The following is an 18,548-nucleotide window of genomic DNA, read 5'->3' on the forward strand; positions in this document are numbered from 1 at the left end:
ATACTCCTATTCTATTTAGTTAGCAATGCACCTGTCACTGACCCATCTTTCCCGACAAAGGCACTGCTGAAGTAAGAGTTATAGTATTTTTAGTCCCATCAGCCTTTGTAAATATGGGACCCTTCCAAATTTTTGTAATATTTTCATTCCCTCAATACAGATGTATTCAATACATCTGTCCACTGGAATGTCTGAAAACCTGCCCCTCCTGCCTGTTCCGTCTCGGGTTCTGCGAGCCGTGCACAGCAGGTGCCTGAAGCACAGGCAGTCCTTCCATTGTCCACAGCAAACACGCAATCTACCATCCCCCTAACCACACCCCTAAGTTTGGCAAGGCTCAGCAGGGCAAAGCTAACTCCCCGCTGAAGCTGTCAACTTTTTTTTTTTTTTAAATCCTCACCCGAGGACATTTTTCCATTTTTTGTTCAGATAGAGCGGGAGAGAGAGAGAGAGAAACATTGACGTGAAAGGGACACATCAAGTGGCTGCCACCCACATGACCCAACTAGGGCCAGGGACAAACTGCAACTGAGGCACGCGCCCTTAGCGGGAACCGAACCCTGGACCGCAGGCCGACGCTCTAACTGCTGAGCCAAACCGGCCAGGGCTGAAGCTGTCAACTTTTTCAAGCTATTTGATAAACTGTCTTTGAGTCTCAGAATTAGGTATCACAGCCCAGAGTATGTACATAAGAAAGGTCCCTTTATTCCATTTATTCCCTAATTGGCACGGAACCAGCCCCCTAATGAATGGGGTGGAGTAAAGAGCCCTAATCAGCCTGGCAAACACCTTTAGGATCCTGGCCTCGATTTGTTTAACTGGGTGTCTCCCTGCGCCTTTGTTTCCGTAGCAGCAGGAGCTGTGGGTTAACTACTACGGAACAATGTCTCTCATGGCAGAGCCTGTAAGGCAGCCTAAGGGAGGAACTTCCTTTGGGTTTTTGGATAATCTCTCTGAAACTTGAGAAGTCCCCAAATGATTCTTTCCTTTGATTTCCCACAGAGGCAACACTCCTCCTGCTGGAATTCTCTACAAGGGGGTACAGATGTACATAGAGCATCCAAAAGCCATGGGGGCCCCGGGGCCCCGGGAGGGGGGTAGACAGGTGTAGCAGACTGACAGCTGACTGGTGATTAGATTTATTTTCTCCCAGCCCATGCTCCAGAGGCAGAAAAACTAAGGGTTTACATAGTGAGTAGAAGTGTGTTGTTTCTGGAGGGAGCTCCCAGAGGCAGTGGAACCTGTGGTCATCTCCACTCCTTCTATATGACTCCATTTCTCTCCCCAGCTGTCTAGAACAACCGCGAGGATCCAGAGTGCTGGGTGGCCAGCCTTTATGTGTCCTCCCTGGATGGGTCAATGTTTAATCACATTTGACCCATCCAGTCCCTATGAGGCCCCTTGATGTTTTAGGGTTCAATCCCAGACACCTCCACATGGCCCCTACTCAGGGACATTCAAAACTTGAACAAGAGGGAGGAACTTGCCTCTTTGTTCTTCAGAGCTAGGGTGGGGACCCAGCACTCATTTGGTTTTATCTTCAGTTGTCTGCCCCTGAGCACAGGCTTAGTATTTATAGAAGAAGTAAACTGCCATTTTAGAAAAAGCAAGTACCCAGGAGAAAACCAGACCCTTTTGCTTTTCAGGAGATAACTAGACCCTTTTGCCTCCTAGAGACAACCAGACCTTTTTGCTCCTGTCTCTGTAAGCTGCTTACCGCTCTCACAGCTAAAGAATGTCTGCCTAGCCCGCTATAGAGCTAGGCGCGTTCTACAAGACGGGGCCCAGAATTTGGAGACTGCCACCTCTGGGTCTGCATGCATGAATAAAGGAACCTCTTCGCTTCCTCCAGTGTTCTAAGTCTTTTCTGTGACATTAGGTTCCCTGACTGGGAAACAACTCACACGAGCAGGCGATTGCCACCAGTGAGGTGGCCCCACAGGTGCTCTGTGGAGCCCTGTGATGGAGGGAAGCATGCACCCTGGTCATTTCAGGTCCCTGCCTGTGGCCAGCTGTCAGTGAGGGAGAAATAAATGGGTCCAGCAGCTTCAGCACCAGTGAGTGCCCTGGGGACCAGGAGCCCGAGTATAGGCCTACCCTTGAGGTGGAAGGAGGGACTGATCACTTCTCAGGTCTTCTGGCCACCAGGTAGGACAGCCCTAATGGGAGGGAATGTTTAAACTCATTTGAATGTCAGTGGGTGAATGAATGTGAATGTCTGTGTGGCTCCACTAGTACCAACCTACAGAGTCTGAGTGGGCCCCAATCTGCGGTACTGTAGTGACCTCATACGGCTTAGAACAGTATCAGGTTATGGGGGACACAGTCCCTCCCTGCAAACCTGATCTGAGTAAGGGGTTTGTACTGACCTTCCAAAGCTAAGAGGCACCTAAATCCCTGTGAGGGGAGCGGCCAGGCGGGCAAACTGAAAATCTTCACCCCTTGTCTGTCTGTGCCATTATGGGAGGAGAAACCATGGGAGGAGGCTCATCAACAGTACTTGACTGCATGTTGCAGAATTTTGATTGGTTCTGGGGCCAAGATCTGAGCATGACCCTGAGCCAATTGGAAACCTTCTGTTCAGCTGAATGGCCTAGTTTTGGGGTAGGCTGGCCCCCTGAGGGAACCCTCAATGTACGAGTCATACGGGCAGTACATCTGATAGTGACAGGGAGGCCAGGACACCCAGACCAGTACATCTGCATAGATAGACGGCAGGAACTAGCTCAGGACATGCCAACGTTTCTCCAGCGCTGTGCTGGGCAGAAGCTGAAATTGGCAGAGGTAACTGAAACAAAGAGAAAGACCTCACCTCGCCAAACTCAGGCAGTCCCTGCCCACGTCCTCGTGGCTCAATCTAAGGAAGCATGCTGACCCTCTATTCTTGAAGGTGACCCAGAGGAATAACTGCCCATGCACTTACCCCTTCCATATGTGCCTGAGATGGCCCCCCAGGCCCCCGAAATTGAAACTCCATCACCATCTGTCTCGCCAGCACCAGCCCAAGAAGCACCCCGGCCTCCCTATCTCAACAAGGCGCCGGCAATGGCAACCACCCCAGACGCCTCTCAGGGACACCCAGGCCCCACCACAAATTGGGCCAGATGGTACTGAGCAGCCAGAACAAACCATTGTTTATGACCAACCATTCACCACCACCGACCTCTTAAACTGTAAGCATTACACTCCGTCCTACACATAGAAACCCCAGGCCCTGACTGACCTTATGGAGTCCATCATGCAGACGCACCATCCCACCTGGTACGACTGCTGACAGCTACGTTGTTCTACACTGAGGAGCGAAGGCACATTCTCCAGGGAGCCCGCCGATATCTGGAGACCACGGCGCCCATGGGCACTTTGGACCCAGTCCAATGGGCAAGAGCAGCAGCACCTGAGGCCCAATCTGACTGAGACCACTGCTCAGGAGGAAGGGCCGTGCTCCAGAGATACAGGGATGCCCTTCTCTGTGGAATCTGGGCAGGGCCCGATGGCCCAAGCACATGTCAAAGGTAGCTAATGTGACTCAGCGGCCTGATGAATGCCCTGGGGATTTTTATGAATGTCTGTGTGAGGCCCATTGGATATACACCCCATTCTATCCTAAAGAGCCAGACAACCAGAGAATGGTCAACACGGCGTTCATCTCCCGGTCAGCCTCGGACATTAGGAAGAAGCTTCAGAAACTCAAGGGCTTTGCCAGAATTACCATAAGCCAACTAACAGAGGTTGCCAACAAGGTGTACAATACCAGAGAGGTGGCCGAGCGGGAGGCTCTGAAAAGAATGGAGAAAAAAATCAAAACAGCCTGGCACTGGCACAAGAACAGGCAGATAGACCAGTGGAACAGAACAGAGAACCCAGAAATGGACCCAAGGCAATATGCTCAATTAATATTTGACAAAGGTGGCAAGAGCATACAGTGGAGTAAGGACAGCCTCTTTAATAAATGGTGCAGGGAAAATTGGACAGCTACTTGGAGAAAAATGAAACTAGACCATCAACTTACACCCTACACGAGAATAAACTCAAAATGGATTAAAGACTTAAATGTAACTCATGAATCCATAAAAATCCTAGAAGAGACTGTAGGCAACAAAATTTCAGACATCATACGCAGCAGAATTTTTACTGACACATCACCTAAGGCAATAGAAACAAAGGAGAAAATGAACACATGCGACTACATCAAACTCATAAGCTTCTGCACAGCAAAATATACAATCATCAAAACGGAAAGGCTACCCACTGTATGGGAGAACATCATTGCCAGTGATATATCAGATAAGGGGTTAATTTCCAATACATATAGAGTGCTCATACAACTCCACAAAAGGAAGACAAAAAACCCAATTAAAAAATGGGCAGAGGAACTAAATAGACACCTCTCCAAACAGGACATACAAATGGCTAAGAGACATATGACGAAATGCTCAACATCACTAATCATCAGAGAGATGCAAATTAAAGCAACAATGAGGTATCACCTCACACCGGTCAGAATGGCCTCCATCAACAAATCATCAAACAACAAGTGTTGGCGAGGGTGTGGAGAAAAGGGGACTCTAGCACACTGCTGGTGGGAATGCAGACTGGTGCAGACACTATGCAAAACAATATGGTGTTACCTCAAAAAATTAAAAATTGAACTTCCATTTGACCCATTGATCCCACTTCTAGGAATATACCCTAAGAAGCCTGAAACACCAATCAGAAAGAATATATGTACCCCCATGTTTGTAGCAGCACTATTTACAATAGCTAAGATCTGGAAACAGCCCAAGTGTCCATCAGTAGACGAATGGATAAAAAAGCTGTGGTACATATACACAATGGAGTACTATGCAGCTGTAAGAAAGAAAGACCTCTTATCCTTTGAGACTACATGGAGGGACCTGGAAAGTATCATCCTAAGTGAAACAAGCCAAGCAGAGAAAGACAAGTTTCATATGATCTCACTTATTTGTGGAATATAATGAATATAACAGTCTGAGGAATGGGGTAGTCCCAGAGACGCGGAAGCGGGGTACAGACTGACAATCCCCTAAATAGGGGGGTGGTGGGGAAGAGATAGACCACAGAACTTATATGCATGTATGCATGAACAGTGGACATGAGCAACAAACTGGAGAAAGGGAAGGGAGGGAGGGGGAGGGGGGAATCAGTGGGGAAAAAAGGAGAAACATCTGTAACAAAAATTAATTAAAAAAAAAAAAAAAAGGATGGAGAACAGGCAGCCCTCCCAGCAGCCGTGCTAGGAAGGCCCTGCCGCCCAGGGAAGGCGGCGGCCGGAAGGAAAGAACACGCCTGCACACTGGCGTGTGGAACCAGACCCACGTGCACACTGCAAGGACAGGGGCACTGGAAGAGAGTGTCCCAACCGAGAGAAGAAAAGGCCGCTAGGCAACTGGGACCTGAGACCCAGGCGCCCACCATCCTCAGTCCGACGGCCTAGACTCAGACTAGGGGAGACCAGGCTCACTACCCCTCGGCCCCTGAGCCCATGGTCCAGATGACAGTAGGGGCCAAACCCTCCCCTCTTTGGTAGATACTGGGGCAGAACATTCAGTAGTAACAACCACGGTCGCACCTCCCTCAGGGTGCGAGATCTCTATCATTGGTGCCACCGGACAGCCCAGTGGCCCCAGACAGTTTTGTCAAGCCCGAACTGTAGAACTCGGGGCCACCAGGTGAAGCATGAATTCCTGTACACGTCAGAGTGCCCGGTTCCGCTCCTGGGACGCGACCTCCTTTCTAAGCTAGGAGCCCAGATCTCCTTTCGCCCATCGGGAGAGGCTCCCTGACAAGGTGGCACCCACACCTCACAGCAGTCTTAGTTCCCGGGGAAGAAGAATATCGACTCTATAAGGAAGCGGAGGAAGGCCAACGGGAGCCCACAGAGGGAGGGGGATTGACCTTCGAGAGAGACACCCAGAGGTCTGGGCGGAAGACAACCCACCAGGATTGGCAGGGAACCATCTGCCTACAATTATAGAACTAAAGCCAGAAGCTGGACCAAAGCAGATCCACCAGTGCCCCACCCCCAGGAAGGCCCGGCTGGGCGTCACAGGGGTCATGCAGAGCATCTGAGGGAAGGTGTACTTGTCCCAGGCCAGTCCCCCTGGAACACTCCCCTGCTGCCAGTGGAGAAGCCAGATGGGAGCGGACACAGGCCGGTGCAGGACCTGCGAGCAGTGAGCGAGGCAACAATCGCACTGCACCCCGTGGTGCCGAACCCCCACACGCTCCTCAGCCAGCTCCGGCTGGAGGCGGCCAGTTCACCTGTTTGGACTTGAAGGACACCTTTTCCTGCCTCCGACTTGCGAGGGCGAGCCAGCCACTCTGCTTTCTAATGGGAAGACCCCCTACTGCGGCAAAGACCCAACTGACCTGGACCAGGTTTCCACAGGATTTAAGAATCCGCCCACTCTCTTAGAGAGGCCCTGGCCAGAGACTTAACTGTTTACTGATACAGAAACGGACCTGGTGCTGCTACCATATGTAGATGATCTACTAGTCCCCCCCCCACATTGGACCGGTGCTGGGAGGGCTCCTGCCAGCTCATTGAACTGTAACACAGGCAGGTACCGGGTCTCATGGAATAAAGCACAGGTATGCCAGGCCCAGGTCAAATACCTGGGACTCCTCACTTCCCAAGGGACACGGGTCCTGGGCCAGAAAAGGAAGCAGGTCATAATGGCTCCACCAACCCCAGCCACATGGAGGGAACTTTGAACGTTCCTAGGGGCGGCCGGGTTCTGCCCAATCTGGACACTGGGGTATGCAGTATCGGCCAAACCACTTTAGCAAGTGCTGAAAGGCCCGGACACAGCACCCCTCCTATGGGAGCTGAACAGGAGAGAGCCTTCCAGGCCCTAAAAGATCATCTTGGGCATGTGCCGGCCCTGGGCTGCCAGACCCCAGTCGGCTTTTCAACCTCTACATGCATGAAAAGGAGAAAATAGCATTAGGGGTCCTTATGCAAGCAATGGGACCATGGCAAAGGCCGGCTGCACACCTGTCTGAGCAACTGGACAGTGTGGCAGCAGGCTGGCCGCCCTGCCTCAGGGCCAGAGCTGCAGGGGTCGCTCTCCTACAGGAAGCAGACAAACTAACACTTGGGTGAGAGATCAGCACATTTGTTCCCCGCGGTATCTAGCCTCCTGGCTGGACAGGGACACAAATGGCTCTCCAGCCCGAGGCTGACACAGTACCAGGGACTTCTCCATGAGAATCCCGAGTGAAAGTCAGCACTGTCTGGTGAGTAAACCCAGCTACGTCCCTCCCTGCTGAGCTGGGAGAACCGGACCTCAACTGCCCCGAGACAACTGCAGAGGTGCCTGCCAGCCGACCAGACCTGCGGGACCAGCCTCTGGACCAGCCAGACTTTCTGCTCTGCACCGATGGGAGCAGCTACATGACGGGAAACGGATAGCAGGGTACGCTGTTGTGGACAATGAGAATAATCGAAGCAAAGCCCCTGCCGGCTGGCTGGTTTGCCCAAAGGGCAGAACTCTGGGCATTAATTAGGGCACTTGAAATAGCAGAAGAGAAAAGGGTCAATATTTACACAGACTCTTGGTACACCTTCGCCACCATACACATCCATGGGCCAGTCTACCGAGAGAGGACTCAACAGCCGAGGGGAAAGAAATGGAAAACAAGGCAGGAATACCTGGACTGCTAGAAGGGTCTGGGCCCTCGGGAGTGGCAGGAATGCACTGCAGCGGCCACCAGGGGAAGAGACAGAAGTAGCCCAGGGAACAGAAGGGCAGATCAGGCAGCGGAGACAGCAGCTACAGAAAGGGGGGCCCCGACAAATACCCCAGCCATAGAAGGTGCCCTGTTAGAACTGAACCTCAGCCAGACACCCGGAGGAACAGAAATGGGCCCCACGAGAGAACTGCCTCCGAACACCCACCGGCACATGGAAACTGCCGGACCAACGGCTCTGCATCCCCAAGGCCAGGCCGCAGTCTGGCCAGGCAATGCCAGGCCCTCACACCCAGGGAAGACCTCTCTAGAGGCCTCACTCGGGAGTACTACTTGCCCAACATGTCTGGACTGTGCAGCGGCAGCGGCTCAGTGCCCGGCCTGTGCCAGGAACAATGCAGCAGGTCACCCGAAAAGGCTTCCCGGACTACAACACAGGGGGCAACAGCCTCTTGAGGACCTACACATTGATTGCACTGAGATCAGGCCAAGCCAGGAATACAAATACTTACTCATATTTGTCTGTATTTCTCTGGATGGGTAGAAGCGTGCCCCACCAGGACAGAGAAAAGCAGAGAGGTAGTCAAGACCCTCCTCAGGGAAATTACCCCCGCTTTGGGTTGCCGATGGCCATTGGCAGTGACAACAGGCCAGCATTTGTTGCAAAAGTGCTCCAGGAACTAGCAGCACAATTAAAAATTACTTGGAAGCTACACACTGCCCATCACCCTCAGAGCTCAGGAAAGGCAGAACACATGAGCCGGACTCTGAAAGAAACCCTTGCAAAGTTCCATCAGGAGACCGACCTGCCCTGGCCAGACCCGGTGCCCTTAGCATTATTCAGGGTACAAAATGCCCCTAATGCCACAAGGTATCCGTCATTTGAGTTAGTGTACAGAGGTCACTAGCCATACTACCCCTCCCTAGAGAGCTACAGATTACAGGGAAGCAGGGCAGACTGAGTCCCTCCAGAAGCCAGGGGAGACACTTAGCCAGATACATCAGACTGGATTAGGCCAAGGACCCCTACCATGAGGGAGCCAGCCCACTCACATAAACCAGGGGACTATGTATGGATTAAAGCCTGGAAAAAGGAACCCCTCCAACCCACATGGACCGGGCCCCACCTCATCATACTAACAACCCCACCGCACTTAAGGTTGCAGGAATCATCCCCTGGATCCATCACAGCTGAGCCAAGAGAACAATGAACCCAATGGATTCCAGGAGGATGGACGAGGACCCAGAGGACCAGCCACCATGGTTGCTGACCCTGAAGCTGAAAAGGAAACCAGGCATTGACGGAGGCTCAGAGAAATGGACAATTGCCCAGGATGGTACCTGACTGCAGTGGGAAGTTTTGCTATAATCTTAGGAACTGGACTGATGAATGTAGCCCCAACAGAATGGAACACCTGGGAGTGACTGGCTCTCAAAGGAACATATCTTGGGCTGGTCTGTGCTTTTGGATACTTCATATGCTTTGCTTAGCAGACCCTGCCCCAATTCAAGCCCTTGTGTTGCAGTGAGGGTCTGTGAAATGAACAAAAAACACAAACACACACAAAGACAGACAAGACTGCAGCCCTGAGGTCCTGCAGCAGTTTACTTTTATAGCCAAGGAGATAGGCCACCTGGCCCCAGTTCCTTTCAAGATAACTAATCTAATTATCACCCCTGCTGGTTCTTATCAACCCCCATTCAAAGGTTAGCACTGATCTTAAGAACAACTGGTCCTTCCTGTTTGCAGGCAAGGAGGAGGAGCAAGCCTGTGTGCAGAACACGCTCTGATTGTTCTTAAGAGTTGAGCAGCACTCCAAGGCATCTGTGTGCAGAATAACCTTGTTAACCTTTGCGTGAGTCCATCCATGTGCGGAATAAACTCACACACACACTATACCCTTGTATGTAAATGTAGCAAGCCTGCAGAAAGGATTCGACTTGCAAGCTATAGATTCCCTGCATCGCCCTTTACATGTGCCACTGCTATGCCCATGGAATGCCTACAACACTTCTCCCAGGTAGTGACCAGGCTGGGCCACTCACATGTGTCTGGGACAATAAATTATACATGACAGGGAAATTGGGAGGGATCATTGGATACCAGAGTCAAAAGTGTCAGGCATACAGCCCCCCAGGTAGACAGGTGTGTTGGAATACCTACTGCCAATTGAGTGATTTAACCCAGGAAGAATTTGAGATGGTCTGGAGAGAAGCTGTTAGAGAAATAGCTGGACGGCTGAGGAAACAGGAGAAAAAGATTATTAGGTGCTAATCTTACTACTTTCCGGGAGGCACTACAGAAAATCAGCCCCATAGCACAGGTTCAGGAACTAGTAGAACCATGTACTCAGCGTACCAGAGTACTAGAAACTCTACTCGGGAATGTTGGGTTTGCCTACCGTTCCAGGAGAAAGGACTCTTAGGAATACCTGTTCCACGTACCTGGAGTCATACTGGGGCACCTCCTGGTCCCAGTCAGGCCCTAGCCCAAGGGCCCATTACAACCAATGTATTCCTAGACACTAGAGGATCCAATGTAACCTGCCTGGAGCTGGAAAAGGTCTCCCCAGAAGGAAACCCAGGAGGGTCTCTTAACCCTGAGCTTTGTGCCAGTAGCCTCAGTATCCCCAATAACAGCAGTTTATGTACTGAACCAGGACTATTTCTCCTGTGTGGACTGGAGGCCTATAGGTGCCTCCCCACCAACTGGACTTGGAGATGTCTAGAGGTATTCCTTACCCCTAGCCTCAGCATCCAAATCCCCCAGGAAATATTGAACTGACTCCTACTCCAACTGAGCTGGAAGGGACCTACCTGAATCAAAAGGGGGGCAGGCATAGCAGTTGCAGCCGGAATTGGCATTGCAGCCAGGATAGGGACAGGAGTAGGGGGCCTAGGGTTCCCTGCCTCTACCTACTATAAGTTGTCTGCCCAACTGAATGCAGACATGACTACAGTAGCAGACTCCTTGACCACCATCCAACACAGATTAATTCACTAGCAGAAGTAACCTTACAGAACCGCCCAGCTCTAGACTTGCTAACAGCAGAAAAAGGAGGAACTTGCATGTTCCTAGGGGAAGCATGCTGCTACTTTGTAAACCAGTCTGGAATCATAACACAAAAGGTCAAAGAACTCAGGAAAAACATATAACGCAGAGCCAAAGAATTAGGAAACAGACTCACAAGTCTGGCTCTGATGGCTACTTCCCCTAATTGGACTGTTGCCATCATTCTCCTAGGAGTAAGTCTTGGACCATGCATATAACGGACCATAGTCCAAACTTTACAGTCCACTGTAACCAGGGGGGCCATGGCCAAAATATTGGCCCTCCAATAGTATCAGTACAGATATCAACTCCTACAAAGGTCTGAAGACCCAGATTATAGAGATCTGTATCATGATGCAATAGGCAGCAATAGCAGCTAATAGCATCAAAAGGGGAGAATGATAGAAGTAAACTGCCATTTTAGAAAAAGCGAGTACCCAGGAGCAAACTAGACCCTTTTGCCCCCTAGAGATAACCAGACTTTTTGCTTTCTGTTTCTTTCTATAAGCTGCTTACCACTCTCGCATTTAAAGAATGTCTGCCCAACCTGCTATAAAGCTAGGCGTGCCCTGCAACTTGGGTCCCAGAATTTGGAGACTGCCTTCTCTGGGTCTGCGTGCATGAATAAAGGAACCTCTTTGCTTCCTTTGGTGTTCTGTTTGAGTCTTTTTTGTAACATTGTCTAGCTTATTTTACCAAACATAATGTTCTCAAGTTTCATCCATGTTACAGCATGTGACAGGATTTCCTTCTTGTTTTTTTTAAGGCTGAATAATATTCCATGGTATGTATAACACATTTTGCTTATCCATTCACCCATCAATGGACATTAGTGTTGCTTCCATCTTTTGTTTGTTGTAAAAAATGCTGCAGTGAACATGGGTGTGCAAATATCTGCTTGAGATATCTATTTTAATTCTTTAGTACTCGAAGATGAGGTACCTGAATCACATGTATTTTGAATTTTTGAAGAACTACCATATTGTTTTCTACAAATGCTGCATAATTCTGCATTCCCACCAATAGAGCACAAGGGTTCTAATCTCTTCACATTCTAACCAACACTTATTTTCTGTTTTTTGTTTGTTTGTTTGTTTTTTGATAGTTGCCATCCTAATGGATATAAAGCGATACCTAATTTTGGTTTTAATTTGCATTCCTTAGATGATTAGTGATGTTGAGCATCTTTTTATATGCTTGCAGTCTATTTGTAAAAATGCCTATTCAAGTACTTTGCTCATTTAAAAAATCAGATTGGTTTTTGTGGTTTACTTTTAGGAATTCTCTGTGTATTCTGGATATTAATCCCTTGTGAGAGATATAATTTGCAGATATTTTCTACCATTTGAAACCTTGCCTTTTAATTCTGTTGATAGTTTTCTTTGAAAAGCAGAAGTTAAGTTTGATAGAGTTTCATTTTTTTAGCCCCTGCTTTTTGTTGTAATATCTAAGAAATCATTGCCTAATCCAATTTCACTAATTTTTTTTTCTTGTTTTTTTCTTGGAGTTATATATAAATATTGTCTTATGCTTGAGTCTTTTATTTATTCTGAGTTAATTTTTACATATGCCTTATAAGGGTCCAATTTCACTCTGTTTCATATGGATATGCTGCTTTCCCAATGCCGTTTGATAAAGAGACTCTCATTTTCTCATTTATGTGGTCTTGGTATTCTTGTTAAAGATCATTTGGTTATATATGTGAAGATTTATTTCTTTTCTCTATTTTTTTCTATTGGTTTATATGTCTGTCTTTGTGTCAGTACCACACTGTTTTGATTACTGTAGCTTTATAATATGTTTTTAAATAAAAAGGTATGGAATCTCCAAACATTATTATTATTTCTGTTAGAATTATTATTTTATTTTTGTGTGTGCAATTTTTATTAATTTATTTTCATTGCAGATGTTTCTCCTTTATACCCCACTGACACCATCCTCCTGATGCCACCCCCCCAATACATTTGGCTATGTCCATTGGTTATGTGTACATGCATATAAGTTCTGTGGTTTATTTCACCCCTCTCCCCTGTCCCTCTCTTCTGAAGATTGTCAGTCTGTACCCTAATTTTAGGTCTCTGGATCTATTTTATCAACTTGTATCATTCATTATATTCCACAAATGAGTCAGATCATGTGATAATGTGTCTTTAATTGGCTTGTTTTACTTAGCATAATACTCTCCAAGTCCTTACATGTCATGCCAATAGATAAGAGATCTCTCTCTCTTACAGCTGCATAGTATTTCATTGTGTAAATGTACCACAGCTTTTTTATCCACTCATCTCTTTTTTTTAATTTATTTTATTTTATTTTTTATTTAATTAATTTATTTATTTTTGTCACAGATGTTTCTCCTTTTCCCCACACTGATTCCCCCCTCCCTCCTCACCCTGTCCCCAGCTTTGTTGTCCATGTCCATTGTTCATGCATACATGCATATAAGTTCTGTGGTTTATCTCTCCCCCCCACCCCCTCTTCTGGGGATTGTCAGTCTGTACCCCAATTTCATGCCTCTGGGACTACCCCACTCCTCAGACTTTTATGTTCATTATATTCCACAAATAAGTGAGATCATATAATACTTGTCTTTCTCTGTTTGGCTTGTTTCGCTTAGGATGAAACTTTCCAGGTCCCACCATGTTGTCTCAAAGGATTAGAGATCTTTCTTTCTTACAGCTGCATAATACTTCATTGTGTATATGTACCACAGCTTTTTTATCCATTCATCTACTGATGGACATTTGGGCTGTTTCCAGATCTTAGCTATTGTAAATAGTGCTGCTATGAACATGGGGGTACATATATTCTTTCTGATTGGTGTTTCAGGCTTCCTAGGATATATTCCTAGAAGTATCCACTCATCTATTGATGGACACTTGGGCTGTTTCCAGATTTTAGTGATTATAAACAGTGCTGCTATGACCATATGGGTAGAATGGCAGTTCAATTTTTAATTTTTTGAGGAAACTCCATACTCTTTTTTATATGCACCAGTCTGCATTCCCACCAGCAGTGTACTAGAGTCCCTTTTTCACCCTCACCAGCACTAGTCGTTTGATGATTTGTTGATGGCAGCCATTCTGACAAACATGAGGTGATACCTCATTGTTGTTTTAATTTGCCTCTCTCTGATGATTAGTGATGTTGAGCATTTCTTCATATGTCTCTTGGCCATTTGTATGTTCTGGTTGGAGAAGTATCCTCTGCCCATTTTTAATTGAATTTTTGTCTTCCTTTTGTTCAGTCATATGAGTACTCCATATATTTTGAACATTAGCCTCTTGTCTGATGTATCGTTGGCAGTTATGCTCTCCAATATATCTTCCATTTTGATGGTTGTTTCTTTTGCTGTACAGCTTTTTAGTTTGATGTAGTGCCATGTGTCCTTTTTTTCTTTGTTTCTTTTGCCTTAGTTTTTGTATCAGTGAAAATTCTGCTGCATGTAATTTCTGAAATTTTGTTGCCTACATTTTTTTCTAGGATTTGTATGGATTCAAGAGTCACATTTAAGCCTTTATTCCATTTTGAATTTATTCTTTTGTGTGGTGTAAGTCAGTGGTCTAGCTTTTTTTTTATTTTTTGCATGTAGCTGTTGAATTTTCCAAACACTATTTATTAAAAAGGCTGTCTTTTCTCCATTGTTTTCTCTTGCCTCCTTTGTCAAATATTAATTGAGCATAATGTCTTGGGTTGATTTCTGAATTCTCTGTTCTGTTCCATTGATCTACATGCTTGTTCTTATGCCAGTACCAAGCTGTTTGTTTTTTGTTTTTTGTTTTTTTATCCTCACCCGAGGACATTTTTCCATTTTTTGTTCAGGTAGAGTGGGAGGGAGAGAGAGGAACAGAGAGAGAGAAACATCGATGTGAAAGGAACACATCGAGTGGCTGCCACCCGCACAACCGACCAGGGCCGGGGACAAACTGCAACCGAGGTACGTGCCCTTAGCGGGGACCAAACCCGGGTCTTTCAGGACCGCAGGCCGACGCTCTAACCGCTGAACCAAACCGGCCAGGGCACCAAGCTGTTTTGATTAGTATGGCTTTGTAGTATAACCTGATATCTGGTATCGTGATAATTTTTTCTTCTTCTTTTCCTTCTTTTTCGAGATTTCTGTAGCTATTTGGAGTCTTTTTTTTTTTTTTTTGGTTCCATATAAACTTTTGGAGTACTTGATCTAGTTCCATGAAATATGTCCTTGGTATTTTAATGGAGATTACATTAAATTTATAGATTGCTTTGGGTAGTATGGACATTTTAATGATGTTAATTCTTTCAATTCATGAACAAGATATATCCTTCCACTTTTTCATATCTTTCTCTATTTCTTTTTTCAATGTCCTGTAATTTTCTGATAACAGTTCCTTTGCTTCATTGGTTAAGTTTATTTCTAGAAATCTTAGTGTGTTTTTTTTTGTTTTTGTTTTTTTTATGGAGGTATAAATGGGATTGTTTTGTTAGTTTTTATTTCTGTGAATGTATTATTGGTGTATAAGAAAGCTTTTAATTTCTTGATGTTAATTTTGAATTCTGCTACTTTGCCAAATTTATTTATTAACTCTAGTAGATTTTTTATGGAGTCTTTAGGGTTTTCTATGTATAATATCATGCCATCTGCAAATAATCACAGTTTCACTTTTTTCCTGTCCAATTTGGATTGATTTATTTTATTTTTTCTTTTTGTCTACTTGCTGTGGCTAAGACTTCCAGTACTATGTTAAATAAGAGTGGCAAAAGTGGGCATCCCTATCTTTTCCCTGTTCTTAAGGGAAAAGCTTTTAGTTTTTGCCCATTGAGTATGATGTTGGCTGTAGGTTTTTCATATATGGCCTTTATTATGTTGAGATATGAGCCCTCTATTTCCACATTCTTGAGAGTTTTTATCAGAAATAAGTGCTAGATTTTGTTGAATGCTTTTTCAGTGTCTATTGATATAATTATATGGTTTTTATCTCTCATTTTGTTTATGTGGTATATCACATTTATTGATTTGCAAATATTGTACTGGCTTTGCATCACTGATATAAATCCTTCTTGGTCATGGTGAATATTTTTTTAATGTATTGCTGCATCCAATTTGCTAATATTTTGTTCAAGATTTTGGCATCTCTGTTCATCAGGGATATTGGCCGTAGTTTTTTTTCTTTGTAGAGTCTTTATCTGGTTTTGGAATTAGAATTATGCTGGCCTCATAAAATGAGTTTGTAACTGTTCCTTCTTCTTGGATTGTTTGGAATATTTTGAGGAAAATGGTTGTTAAATTTTCTATGAGTATTCTGTAAAATCCCTGTTGAAGCCATCCTGCCTTGGGCTTTTCTTTTCTGGGAGTTTCTTGATTACATCTTCAATTTTCTTTGTTGTCTATTGGTCTGCTCAAATTTTCTATATTTCCTCTGTTCAGTTTTGGGAGACTGTGTTTTTCTAGAAATTTGTCCATTTCGTCTAGATTGTCCAATTTGTTGGCATATAATTGTTCATAGTATGTTTTAATGATCCTTTGTATTTCTGTGGTGTCAGTTGTTGTTTCTCCTCTTTCATTTCTGATTTTATTTGGGTCCTCTGTCTTGTTTCTTGGTGAATATGGCTATTGGTTCATCAATGTTGTTTATCTTTTCAAAGAACCAAGTCTTTGTTTCATTGATTTTTTTTTTTTTTTTTTAGTTTCTATGTCATTTATTTGTGCTCTAACCTTTACTATTTCTTTTCTTCTACTTGCTCTGGGGTTTCCTTTTGTGTAATTTCTAGATCGTTAAGTTGTAGAGTTAGAAAGTCAATTAGAAATTTTTCTTGTGTCTTGAATTAGGCCTATAGTGCTATAAACTTCCTCCTGCTTTTGCTGTATCCCATTGTTTTTGTATGTTCATTTTTATTGGTTTCTAGGAAGTTTTTAATTTATTCCTTGATCTCCTTGGTAACCCATTTGTTGTTTAATAACATGCTATTTAGCCTCCATGTGTTTCAGTGTTTTTGCTGCAATTGATTTTTAGTTTCATGCCATTGTGATCTGAGAAGATGCTTGATATGATTTCAGTCTTCTTGAACTTATAAAGACTTAGTTTGTGCCCTAACATGTAGTCTATCTTTGAGAATGTCCCATGTGCACTTGAGAAGAATGTGAATTTTGTAGTTTTGGGGTGTAATTCTCTGTAGATATCTATTAAATCCATTTGGTCTAGCTCATCATTTAGAGTCTCTGTTTCCTTGCTAATTTTTTGTCTAGAGGATCTATCCAGTGATGTCAGCGGGGTGTTGAAGTCCCCTGATATGATTGTATTGCTATCGAATTCTCCTTTGAAGGCCTCCAGAAGTTTTTAAATATATTTTGTTGCTCCTATATTGGGTGCATATATGTTTATCAAGGTTATATCTTCCTGTTGGATAGATCCTTTCAATATTATGTAGTGGCCATCTTTGTCTCTAGTTATGGCCTTCATTTTGAAATCTATTTTATCAGATATGAGTTTTGCTACCCCAGCTTTTTTTTTCTTTCCATTTGCTTGGAAGACTTTTTTCCATCCCTTCTCTTTCAATCTATGTGAGTCTTTTGTTGTGAGGTGAGTCTCTTGTAAACAACATATAGATGAATCATGCTTTCTTATCTAATCAGCTACTCTGTGTCTTTTCATGGGAGCATTCAATCCATTTATATTTAAGGTGATCATTGATATGTATTTATTTATTGCCATTTTTGTTTAGTGTGGTTCTATTTTTCTTCCCATTTCTACTGCTAATTACAGCAGTCCTTTTAACATTTCTTGCAGTGCTGGTTTGCTGCTAATGTATTCCCTTAGCCTTTTTTTGTCTGGGAAGCTCTTTATTTGATCTTCTATTTTGAATGATAGCCTTGCTGGGTAGAGTAGTCTTGGATTCAGATACTTGTTTTTCATGCCATTCCCTTCTGGCCTGCAGTGTTTCTTGTGAGAAGTCAGCTGAGAGCCTTATGGGGTTTCCTTTGTAGGTAACCTGTTGCTTATCTCTTGCTGCTTTTAGGATTCTCTCTTTGTCTTTAATTTTTGGCAGTTTGATTACTATGTGTCTTGGTGTGGGCCTGTTTGGGTTCTTATTACTTGGGGCTTTCTGTGCTTCTTGAACTTGAATGCCTTCTTCCTTCACCAAATTTGGGAATTTTTCTGTCACTATTTCTTTGACTATATTCTCTAACACTTGCTCATTTTCTTCTTCTTCAGGGACTCCTATGATGCGAATACTATTCCATTTCCAATTGTCCCATAGTTCTCTTAAGCTGTCTTCCTGTTTTTTAATTGTTTTTTCCTTTTGGTTTTCTGATTGGTTGATTTTTTCTAGCCTGTCTTCTAATTCACTGATCCGGTCCTCAGCTTCCCCTACTCTGCTTCTTAGACCTTCCAATGTGTTTTTCATTTCTGATATGTCATTCTTCATTTCTTCCTGTTGGTTTTTAATTTCCAACTGGTTGATTTTCAACATTTTTATGTCTTTACTCATGGTGCTCATGTCCTTACACATGCCGTTGAGCTTCCTCAACATCATGGCTCTAAATTTTAGTTCTGTTAACTTGCTTAACTGGACCTCATTTATCTCATCTTCGGTAGAGGTCTCTTGTTCTTTCATTTGGCTTTTGTTTCTGTTTTCACCATTTTGGCTATCACAGTGGGCTTTGGAGTCTGCCAAATTTTCCCTGTGGGTGTTGGTGTTCTGCTGTTTGTGGCTTCCTCTCCTAGGTTTGGATGAGGCAGGGAGGACCCACTTTAAACACCACTGTCAAGTCTTAGCTTTTCTGGTTAGTGTTAGCCCACTAGCC

The sequence above is a fragment of the Molossus molossus genome, unplaced genomic scaffold (genome assembly GCF_014108415.1).
Source record: "Molossus molossus isolate mMolMol1 unplaced genomic scaffold, mMolMol1.p scaffold_m16_p_15, whole genome shotgun sequence".
Lineage (NCBI taxonomy): Eukaryota > Metazoa > Chordata > Mammalia > Chiroptera > Molossidae > Molossus > Molossus molossus.